Source organism: Lissotriton vulgaris, chromosome 1_1 (genome assembly GCF_964263255.1).
Source record: "Lissotriton vulgaris chromosome 1_1, aLisVul1.2, whole genome shotgun sequence".
Taxonomy (NCBI): Eukaryota; Metazoa; Chordata; class Amphibia; order Caudata; family Salamandridae; genus Lissotriton; species Lissotriton vulgaris.
In genome coordinates, this window is record NC_141685.1 from 1,301,091,720 (window position 1) to 1,301,104,218 (window position 12,499).

The following is a 12,499-nucleotide window of genomic DNA, read 5'->3' on the forward strand; positions in this document are numbered from 1 at the left end:
TAGTGGGGATGATTAGGGTTGAGTGGGGTAGATTAGGTGGGTTAGAGTAGGGTAGTTTGGAGTAGAGTAGATTGGAGTGGAGTAGCTAGGGGTAGATTGGAGTGGGGTAGATTGTGGTGGGGTAGATTGGAGTAAGGTAGATTGGAGTGGAGGGGAGTGGGACAGATTGAACTGGATGAAGTGGGTAAGATTGGAGTGTGGTAGATTGAAGTGTGGTGGACTGAAGTGGAGTGAGGTAGATTTGGTTAGAGTGGAAAGGAGTGTGGTAGAGTGGAATGGGGTACATTGGGAGTGTGTGGTAGATTGGAATGGTGTGGGGTGGATTGAGATTGGGTAGGGTAGATTGGAGGGGGGAGTGGAGTAAATTGAATTGGAGTAGATTGAAGTGGTGTAGATTTGGGTACATTGGAGTATGGTGGATTGGATGGGGTAGATTGGAGTAGGATAGTTTGGGGTGGAGTCGGGTAGAGTAGATTAGTGGAGTTAGATGGAGTGGGTTAGATTTGACTGAAGTGGGATAGATTTGAGTGGCATGCAGTAGATTGAATTGAAGGGAAGTGGGGTAGATTGGGTAGAGTGGAATGGAGTGTGGTAGTTTGGGTAGAGTGGAGTAGATTGGGTGGATTGGAGTGGATTAGATTTGGAATAGAGTGGAGTGGGGTAGATTGGAGTGGAGTGGGAGAAGTGGAGTTGGGTAGATTGGAGAGGAGTCGAGATTGGAGTGGAGTGAGGAAGACTGAGGAAGAGTGGAGTGGGGTACACTGTAGTGTGGTGGGGTAGATTAGGGTGGAGTAGAGTGGGTTACATTGGGTGTATTAAAGTAGGGCATATTGGAATTGATCAGAGTAGATTGAAGAGGGATGACAAGTGGGGTAGGTTGGAGTGTGGTGGGGTGGATTTGAGTGGGGTACAGTGGAGTGGGGTGAAGTGGGGTAGGTTGGAGTGGATTGGAGTGGAGCAGGTAGGGGTAGGTTGGAGTGGGGTAGAATCAATGGGGTAGATTGGGGGAGTAGATTAGAGTAGGGTTGACTGGGGTGCTTTGACTGGAATGGGGTGGATGAGGTGGAGTGGTTTAGATTGGAGTAGAGTGGGGTAGATTTGAGTGGAGTTTGGTAGATTGGCATGGGGTATATTGGAGTGGGGTAGATTTGGGTAGAGCGGAGAGGGGTAGATTTGATGGATTGGAGTGTGGCAGATTGGAGTGGAGAAGGGTCGTTTGTGGTAGATTGGAGTGGGGTAGATTGTGGTAGAGTCGGGTATATTGGAGTGAAGTGGGGTAGAATAGAGTGACAAGGAGTTGGATTGAGTGCATTGGGGGAGTGGAGTGGGTTAAACTGAAATGGAGTGGGGTAAATTGGACTGGAGTGAAGTGGAGTAGAGTGAAGTATGGTAGATTGGAGTGGTGTCAGGTAGACTGGAATGGGTTGGATTGCGGTACATTGGAGTGTGGTGGATTGGGGTACATTGGAGTGGGGTAGACTGGGTAGATTGGAGTGCAGTGGGGTAGATTTGAGTGGAGTGCTGTAGACGAGAGTGGTGTGGGGTTGATAGTGTCAGATTGAATGGAGTGGGGTAGATTGGAGCGGAGTGGAGTAGACTAGAGTGGGGCAGGTTGGGTTAGAGGGGAGTGGGGTAGATTGTAGTTGAGTGGGATAGACTGGATCATAGTGGAGTGGTTTGGGGTAGATTGGAGTGGAGTTGGGTAGATTGGGTGAGAGCGAGGAAGACTGGGGTAGTGAGGGGTAGATTGGGGTGGGGTGGGTAAATTGGGGTGGCGTAGATTGGACTGTCTTTGAATGCACAGCAAATGTGACAAAATAAGACCAAGATTAAGTGGCTGTTTACCGAAAGCGAGTTTGTGGAAGAATACAGAAAACAAGGTTTGGGCAACTGGAGGGACCAACTCGAGCTGGACAGCCTAAAGCAAATAAAGCCTGCAAATAGAAAGGGTAAAATGTGAGTTATAAACCACAAAGCCAATGGGAAGCAACAGCCGAAAGCATTCCTAGGTCAGCTTTCTGAATGTCCCCCAAAAAATCAGACAACTGCACTGGTAGGCTTCGACTTAAACAGACAGCCGGGATCCAACATAGACTAAGGTGGATCCGGTGCCTGCTGTTGTTTTCTGGCACTTCATCCTCAGTGATTGCCCCTGGTGGTGTCAGAGAATGTGCCTGCCAGCTGAGCGACGACATCTGAGCAGCTGCAACCACAGAGTAGCCGCACAGCAGCTGCTCTCAGTGCTGGACTGTTCCCATGAGGCACAGGGTCAGACTGATTTGCATATGGCCATGTCTGAACTGGGGTGGCGGAGTGAGCTAAAGAATGATGATGGATTAAACCCAAATCAGTTGACTGGGGGTGAGTGCTTGCAATATTTAACACTCTTTCCATCATTCCCTTTGGTTTTGCTTTGTTCTCATTGCAGGCAGCACAACAGTGACACTGTGGCCCTAACCATCCTCCAAGGCCTACATACTTGCCTGCCTGACTCAGCAAAGCAAAGACAGCATCCCAGTGGCCCCAAGTACATCCACCAATTCAAAGAGGCTTTCTGCTGGCGTATCGTGCCAAATACTTCTAGTCAGCATAGGCGAGTCCTGCAAATTTGGCAAACTCATAAATGTTGCATTAGGCGCAGTGTGTTAGGTGTATTAGAAATGAGGTGGAGTCAAAAATGTCTCTAAAAATGACTACAAATAGTTTTATTATATCACTACTTTTGTTGGTCTTTTTCTTCAAGTAGCTCTGTAAAATAACGGTGCACAAACCTTCAAATAAAAGGTAGTAAGATAAAGTAACTGGTAGGAAACTTACTCTTGTGTATTATGAAACCCAATGACTAATGTAATCACGAATTACTAATCTAATCACTAATCAGATGTCTATGTGTGTAACCAGAAAAATAATTGAATCCGGAATCCTGTTTGGCACACAAGGGTTCCTGACTTATGTATTTTAATATTGTGTTGCGTATGGTAATGACCTTCCATTGCAGGGGCGTTGTAGGAGGTTTAACCCTTCCATGCTCATGACGAGCTCAGCTCGTCATGAGGTAGCCTGGAGCTGTGCTCATGACGAGCTGAGCTCGTCATGACACCAGCAAAATGGCAATTTCCAGCACAGGAGGGGAATTGCCTTAGCAGCCATAGACCTTCATATTGCTCATAAGGGAATCATTTCAAGTATCTCCCTTTTTAAATGGCCCTCAGTACTTGCTTTTACTTGCAATTAAATGTCAATCATAATGTGTCATATTTGGCATTGAAATGTCACTTCTATGCACACAAACAATGGAAATGTGTCACATAAGCAAACTGAAAACATGTCAGCTATGTGACCGTCACGTACAGGAGCATAGTAATAAATGCCACCCCCAGCATATCTCCCACCATCTCTCCTTCCAATATGTGCCTGCCCGGGGCCATTCATTTTAGACTAAAAATCTCGGACTGGACAACCTTGTGCAGTAACAAGCTAAGTGGAATATGATCATAAGACATACCATAAAGGGACCTTCAGAGCTAATCAGAGCTGCTGGCAAGCTGAAAACAATAAACTGAATATGTATCTTTCACACATCTTCATCAATCACCCTGCTAAGTGCTGTGCCCCATAAAACAATAACTGCACCTCAGTGATCATCACGCACAACATGGAAACACTTACCACATATCAGAAAATCAAAGACAACATCCAGCTACACACCCCACACGGTGTAGCATTCTGTATGTATGTATGTATAGGCATTTATATAGCGCACTACTTACCCGGAGGGTCCCAAGGCGCTTCGACCGCTGCGAAACCCTTCCTGGCTTCCCTGAGAGATGGTCCCTAATGGGTATCTCCAGGGTGAGACCAGGCATCCCCGGCGGTCTGGTGGGGCCGTTAGTGAAGATGAGGCAAGCTAATGCCCAGAGTTGCCGAGTGTGATCGCTGATCAGAGTGGGCACCGAGGCGAGAGAATTATCGAGTCCGCTGACCCTGGTCCAGAAACCTGCCGCGCCGGGAATCGAACCCTGGTCCCGGGCCGTCCTCTGCTCTCGGGTCTGCCGCCTCTAACCAGTGAGCCACACTACTACCCATTTGAGAAAGCACTTCAGTGCTCCACATAGGGTTAGAAGCTGTATACAAATGTAATAGTACAATACAATACATCCTGTGATCACACAATGTCATCGCAGGTTGACCATGTCTCCCACTGTCATCATCTGGCATCTCCGCCCGGGGTGCGGACATAGAGATAGTACTCTTAAATGCCTTTTGTGAATTCCCAAAGTCGTAAACGCAGACGTTGGGTCTAAGTTTAGACCAAATGTCTAAGTCCACCTTCATGAATCAGGCCTCTAGTTTCTCCTGAAGGATAAGGGGGAAGACAATAAACTACAGAACAGAAACTGCCTCTTTAAAGGTCCATTTACTGTCTGCTACGCTTACTGTAATCTAGAGCCCTAAGACGAGGGTAGGGCATTACCAGAAGAATCAGAGGACACGCCAGGGAAGCAGCTGAAGCCCCTAGCTGACATTTTTGGCTGTTCAGATGTCTTCCACCGAGGATCTGCTTAAAGAAAATGGCAGTTCCCGAAACAGAGGTAGGCAGGAGCGGCTCCCCCAAGAGAGTTAAGGAGCATTGCCCTGCTAAAAAAGATATGCCCAAAAGGTAACAAAAAAAACGGTAATAAAGTTTATTTATTACCATTTTATTGTTCCGTAACCTGTCCAGAACCGAGTGTTAGAACGGGGTGGTGCGATTGCTGCTGAGTGGCAGCAGGGAGCTGTGCATATCTGTATAAAGCGCGCATGTCCGTTTGGGTGGCCATCTTGCGACGGCCAGCCAGACATGCACATTTCAAACTTCTCTAACTTAGCTATCTTAAACAGTTGGGTCCGAGAAAGCACCGGCCTCCAGTGCTCTTAAGAGTGCTGAGAGAAGCAGCTCCCTCCTATCCTGACGCTTCTCTCATGCTTGGGAGCAGTGCCAGGGTTGAGTAGTGCAGTTTCCTGGGTCCCGGAGCTTCGAGGAGAGACAAGGAGGAGGTTTTGCGGCAAACCTGGAGAGTAAGTGCCATTTTTAAATTTCTTTTTTATTTTAGTACCATATGCCACACCACTCTAAATACTTGCTAGCCACCACTGGAGGTAGGTACCGTATTACTGCGTTTTCCATATTTGAAGGCGTGGAACTTGAAATAGGGAAGTAAAAGTGTTGGTTCCTGTATAGAGCAAACACAGCTGGGACGTAATAGAGCGCTGGACCTGGGTAAGAGGCCAGGAGCTACGGTGGTCACTTTTAGAGAGTCCTTGGTCCATTGGTTTGAAGAACAGGACTTCATCCAATTTACAAAATATTGTCTACTTCATTTGACTTTAATCTGGAAATTCTAATGATAACCCGCTGACATTGCAACATCAACCTCAGGAAATATCTAGAGAGTCTCCTACTTACCATTTCCCAACCACGAAAGTATAGACATTTGTGCCATCTCCCTGCCATGCATCGATATATATGTCCCTATAAGATTGGCATGTAAAGGCTCCACATGCATCTGTAACTGGACATGTGGTTTCATACCTCTGCATTCATTTTCAAATCAGCATGCAGGACACATGCTGCTGTGGACAGGGCTCCGCTGCTCCTTGGGGTCTGGTCCAAACTATACATATTACCGATAAAATAAACAATTTAGCAAAGCAATTCCTTGGCGACGTGTGGTGCTATGAAAAGCAACTACAATAATAAAATATTTAGGATCTCTTACATTGTGAAACCTTTTTGACTACAGATGTATTAAAAAAAGGGTTCTATGACTCCAAAAGAATGAGTCCAGGAGACCTAGATCCATGACAAATGTTCTAGGTAACTATTGGCTGTATAACTATTTTGACGTGCTTTCATGTCACCTTAGGCAAGTCCTTGCTCAATGAACGGATCTGGATGTGGACATCACTGCTTCCCATAAAGCGGCATGTTGTCCACACACAAGTGAAGCTTCATCCGTCCATCCCTGCCCTTCTGAATTGAATATCAAGGGGATATGCGTTGTGCGCTAGTCTCGAAGATGAGCTGTCATGTTTTCTTCACTTTATGCTACGCAAGGACTCTGTGGCTTTCTCCTCTGAGATGCCACTTAAGATTTTGCTGAGCATGCTTCTTCACTTGCAGAAAATGGGGTCAGCGTTTGCGGTTGTATTCTCACTTCTGGGCAGGTTGGACCGCCTCCCTACGCAATCCTTTGTCAGCATGGCCCAGTTTCACATTAATGTTGGCTCAAGTCCCTGCTGATGCAGGATCCCAGATGCTGTGCATGATTGTGTGTGACTTGATGCTATGAAGGTGCTAGGCTGACGCACAGATGAAAAGGTGCACCAAGTTCTTCTACTCTTCACAAACCAGGAGTTAGGTTTATACTCAGAGGGGTTGAGGGTTTAGCACTAGAGTAACAGTGTGCACAAGATTCAACTATCTGAATAACAGGGAGAGCTGAAGGTCAGGACTGAGACGGATTGGCAGGGCTGTGGATGTGTCCCACACTGGAAGAGTATAGGGTGCTAAATGTCAAGTGCGGTGTGTATTGCTTGAGATGTGTGATGTTGAGTATTGGACAAGCGGTGGATGCAGCAGCACACCAGTAATGTGTGTTGTCAGATAGAAGATCAGTACTGGAAGAGGAGGGGTGCCAAGAGTTGACACTGAGGTACAACGACAGACAGAAGTGGGATGGGAGCACACTGCTTCACCTCCCAGCACAGTTCACCCCTTACCATTATGGTAAATGCAGTTCACTTTAAACGCTTACTTGAGTTTCTCGCAAAAGTGGTTCACCAACGTTGGTGCAGATTAGTGCGGTGAATCTATAAACACGTGTTCATGGATATTATCCTTCATCAGTAGAGAAAAAAAATGAAATTCATCTGGGGATGCTGAGCTCCCACAATCTTCTCAGGTCTCATTACATCTCTCTGGCGTACAGGTGCATCTCCAAAAGCTTGTCAACTCCATGGCTCAAGGGATCCTTTGCAAACAGAAAGGGCATGGGAGCACATTGCTTTACCTCCCAGCACAGTTCACCCCTTAGCATTATGGTAAATGCAGTCCACTTTTAAACCCTTACTTGAGTTTTTGCTGAAGGGTTTCACCAAAGTTGGTGCAGGTTAGTGCTGTGAATCTCTAGACACATGTGTTTCCGGATATTATCCTTCATCAGTAGAGATAACAAACGAAATTCATCTGGGGTTGCTGAGAAAGCTGCCACAATCCTCTCAGGTCCCAGTGCCTCTTTCTGGCGCACTGGTGCATCTCCAAAAGCTCATCAGCATAATGGCTCACAGGAGCCTTTTCAAACAGAAGGGGGATGGGAGCACACTGTTTCCCCTCCCAGCACAGTTCACCCCTTAGCAGTATGGTAAATGCAGTCCACTTTTAAACCCTTACTTGAGTTTTTGCTGAAGGGTTTCACCAAAGTTGGTGCAGGTTAGTGCTGTGAATCTCTAGACACATGTGTTTCCGGATATTATCCTTCATCAGTAGAGATAACAAACGAAATTCATCTGGGGTTGCTGAGAAAGCTGCCACAATCCTCTCAGGTCCCAGTGCCTCTTTCTGGCGCACTGGTGCATCTCCAAAAGCTCATCAGCATAATGGCTCACAGGAGCCTTTTCAAACAGAAGGGGGATGGGAGCACACTGTTTCCCCTCCCAGCACAGTTCACCCCTTAGCAGTATGGTAAATGCAGTTAGCAGTAAATCCTTACTTGCGCTTTTGCTGAAGTATCTCACCAAATTTGGTGCAGGTTAGTGCTGTGAATCTCTAGACTCATGTGTTTCTGGATATTATCCTTCATCAGTAGAGAGAAAAAATGAAATTCATCCGGGATTGCTGAGAAAGCTGCCACAATCTTCTCAGGTCTAGGTACCTCTCTCTGGCGCACAAGTGCATCTTTAAAAGCTCATCAGCTCCATGGCTTGAGGGAGCCTTTTCAAACAGAAGGGGGATGAGAGCACACTGCTTCACCTCCCAGCACAGTTCACTCATTAACATTATGGTAAGTGTAGTTCACTTTAACACCATCAATGCTGATGGTATTCCCCTCCTGTGCTGACCCTGATTTATTCCCATTGTTCGTGACGAGCTCAGCTCGTCATGAGTGTATGAGAGGTGTACCTCATGACGAGCTGAGCTCGTCATGAGCATCGAAGGTGTTAAACGCTTACATGAGTTTTTGCTGAAGTGTTTCACCAAAGTTGGTGCAGGTTAGTGCTGTGAATCTCTAGACATGTGTTTCTGGATATTATCCTTCATCAGTAGAGATAAAAAACTAAATTCATCAGGGGTTGCTGAGAAAGCTGCCACAATCCTCTCAGGTCTCTGTACCTCTCTCTGGAGCACAGGTGCATCCCCAAAAGCTCGCCAGCTCCATTACTCAAGGGATCCTTTTCAAACAGAAGGGGGATAAGAGCACACTGTTTTAACTCCCAGGACAGCTCACCCCTTACCATTATGGTAAATGCAGCTCACTTTAAACACGTACTTGAGCTTTTGCCGATGTGTTTCACAAAAGTTGGTGCAGGTTAGTGCTGTGAATCTCTAGACTCATGTGTTTCTGGATATTATCCTTCATCAGTAGAGATAAAAAATTAAATTCATCTGGGGTTGCTGAGAAAGTTGCCACAATCCTCTCAGGGCCTCCCTCTGGCGCACAGGTGCATCTCCAAAATCTCATCAGCTCAATGGCTCAAGGGAGCCTTTTCAAACAGAAGGGAGATGGGAGCACACTGCTTCACCTCCCAGCACAGTTCACTCATTAACATTATGGTAAGTGCAGTTCACTTTAAACGCTTACATGAGTTTTTGCTGAAGTGTTTCAACAAAGTTGCCGCAGGTTAGTGCTGTGAATCTCTAGACTCATGTGTTTCTGGATATTATCCTTCATCAGTAGAGATAAAAAACGAAATTCATCTGTGTGAGAAGTTAGCCTGGTATATGATGTCCACTAGTTTTAGTGGGCACCTTTCACCAGTCTGATCGACCCTTATTGATGGTAGGTTATAAAGTCAACCTTATAGAAAGCTATCCTTAGTGATAACTGTGGACAGCAGCCTTCAGGCTAAGACTTGGAGACGAGTTAAGCAAGTTGTTTTACCATTTATAATCTCTTGAGTACCAAATGAAAGCACACCACACAAGATATATATCAAATATATATGTATTTATTCTAAACACAACCCCTCTGGACTCTTTATGAGGTCATATGTAAAAGTACAATACAAGGAACTTAATTAGCATGCGATAAGTTGCACAGTATAGGTTTTGCCCTAGGGGCCTCACAAACCATATACTAAAATAGTGGTATGAGAACCACTTGACAAATAGAAAGCAGGCCTGGGGCCTGTGGAATCACTGGGGCTATTCAGGACAACCAAAGGTTAGGATGTAGGAGGCCCACGGGAGACGCCTGCAGTGTCTAAACACAGCTGCGGGTTACCATTGACTTTCTATGGGGAACGAACAAGTTAGCATTTTAAAGAAAAAGGGTACAAGGAGGCAAACTGTGATGGAACCCTTTTAGACTAGGGGCCAGATGTAGGTAAAAGTCATTTATCGATCCTTAAATACCGAATTTTGCCGAATCGTTATTCAAGAATCGGTAAATGAAATGTAGGAAAAAAATCGGTATCAAATACTGAATCGGAAAAAATCGGTATCGGACTTTCGGTATTTACCGAATCGGTATTTACCGAATCGGTAATTACCTAATCGGTAATGGCCATACAACCCTATGGGCCAAAAGGCCCATAGGAATGCATTGGAAATGCCGAATCGATAAATACCGAATCGGTATATTCCGAATTGGCAAGCAAGTAAAAGTGAAAGTAATGAAAACAGCCAATCAGGTGGCACCACCCTCCCCCTCCCTACCAGGGAGTGGCTACCCAGGCAGCTGCAACTCATTAGAAGGTTCTGGAGAGGCAGTCAGAGCTGAGCAGAGAGACAGAGCAGCAGGGAGAGTTTTGTTTGTAGTGAAAGACAGTAATAATGGCAAGCAGCACAGAGAGCCAGAAGGCTGAGAGAAAACGAAAAATAAAGTTCAGCAGCATGGAGCTGCAGGTAGTGGTGGAGGAAGTGGTGAGAGTCCATAAACAGCTATTTGGCAGGCAGTCCATCACTGTACCAGAGTCAGCCAAAAGAAAACTGTGGCTTGCCATAGGAGAGAAGGTAAATGCTGTGGGTGTGACCATCAGGAGCATTGAGGACCTGAAGAAAAGATTTTACGATATCAGGAGCCTCATCAAACAAGCATTGGAAATGCAATAGGTCTCGCAGCATTAGAGTTAGTGCTTTTAGAATTGTTTATGGGTTTTTTTGTAAATCTTTAGCATTTTTGTTTCCTGTAGCCAATGCTAAAGAATTAAAAAAAAAAACATAAACATTTCTAAAAGCTCTAACTCAAATGCTCCGAGACCTATTCCACTGTGTGAGGGTGAGGGGTTGAGGGTGAGTGAGGGTGAGTGAGGGTGGGTGAGGGTGAGTGAGGGTGAGGGGTTGAGGGTGAGTGAGAGTGAGGGTGAGGGTGAGTGAGGGTGAGTAAGGGTGAGGGTGAGTAAGGGTGAGGGTGAGTGAGGGTGAGGGTGAGTGAGGGTGAGGGTGAGTGAGGGTGAGGGTGAGTGAGGGTGAGGGTGAGTGAGGGTGAGGGTGAGTGAGGGTGAGGGTGAGGGTGAGTGAGGGTGAGGGTGAGTGAGGGTGAGTGAGGGTGAGGGTGAGTGAGGGTGAGGGTGAGTGAGGGTGAGTGTGAGTGAGGGTGAGTGAGGGTGAGTGAGGGTGAGGGTGAGTGAGGGTGAGGGGTTGATGTTGAGGGTGAGGGGTTGAGGGTGAGTGAGGGTGAGTGAGGGGTTGAGGGTGAGTGAGGGTGAGGGTGAGTGAGGGTGAGGGGTTGAGGGTGAGTGAGAGTGAGGGTGAGTGAGGGGTTGAGGGTGAGTGAGGGTGAGGGTGAGGGGTTGAGGGTGAGTGAGGGTGAGGGGTTGAGGGTGAGTGAGGGTGAGGGTCAGTGAGGGTGAGGGTGAGTGAGGGTGAGTGAGGGTGATGGGTTGAGGGTGAGTGAGGGTGAGTGAGGGTGAGGGTGAGTGAGGGTGAGTGAGGGTGAGGGTGAGTGAGGGTGAGGGTGAGTGAGGGTGAGGGTGAGTGAGGGGTTGAGGGTGAGTGAGGGGTTGAGGGTGAGTGAGGGGTTGAGGGTGAGTGAGGGTGAGGGTGAGTGAGGGTGAGGGGTTGAGGGTGAGTGAGGGACCGCAAAGCTATGGGGGGCAGAAATACCACAGGAGGGGGCTATAGCATAAATACCACTGGGAGTTGATAGAGCGGGAAAACGGCCAGAGATTTGCAGGGCAGAGAGAGCACCACAGCGAGACAGCAAGGTGCGAACTGTGTGAGATATTGTGACCGGCGCACGGTGGGGCATTCCCAGGGTAGAAACGCACTGGGACAGTGGCAGGACAGAGAACCCGCGCGAAGCTGGAATGGCAAGAAGATCTCTGGGGTTGGTATGGGTTGAGTACCACTAAGGCTGGTAGGAGGGGTGTACCACGTGAGACTGGGGAGTGTGAAATAGGAGCAGCTTTGTGAAAAACGCCGGAGGGTGGTCCGTGGAGAATTTGGAGCTTATTGAAAGCATGGCGGCGCCCCCAGATGTTCTTGTTCTGCGTACAGTGTTGTGGACGCGCAAATAGCCGGAAATACGTGAATTGCTCACGGCAGCAGCGGCGGTGTTGCAGGACTCCTGCATGGTGCTTGCCAGAACTTGGATAACTTCAGAGAATACGGATAAAGTACATTTCAATGCACGCAGGAGACTCCAGGAAAAGGTGCAAGGTGCACCGAAAATGGAACTGCCTGACAGGATGCAGATTTAGAAGGTCGCGTGCCAAATGCAAATAATTAAGACAGTGCTGCATTCCGTAATGTAGCCCGTGAAGCAGCATGCTGGAACAATGACAGAGGGATCTGCTTAGCAAAACAGTCATTCCAGGGAAAACAGCATGACCAGGCGAGAGCAGAATGCTGTGACGCACTTAAAGCAGGCATGGAAATTCTGCCAGGCTAACTCAATCTATCTTCGATGATTCAAGTCTCTTCTGCAGGTAAAGATTACGAAGCGGACGGCACATGAGCGTTTGTTATAATGCAAACCGCTCGAGCTAACTCGACAGACGTCTGAAGCAGGACCAGGGCGCCTAGAAGACCACCCGAGGTGATACACAGTGGTATGCAAGGGATGGCACCCACTCATTCGATCTCACGCAGGTTCACATAATAACAGCTCTCTAACACTCTAGGTCAAATTTTGAGGTGCATATTAGGGAGTCAGGGAGGAGATATGGTGGTGGTGGGGGGGAGGGGGGGTAGTGTTGCTAAAGGAGATTTTGAAAATCGTCAGGTCATTTAAGATATAAATGCGCGAGCGATAAGGATTAACACAACCAAGAATGGGGAAATGAAGCAAAATACACG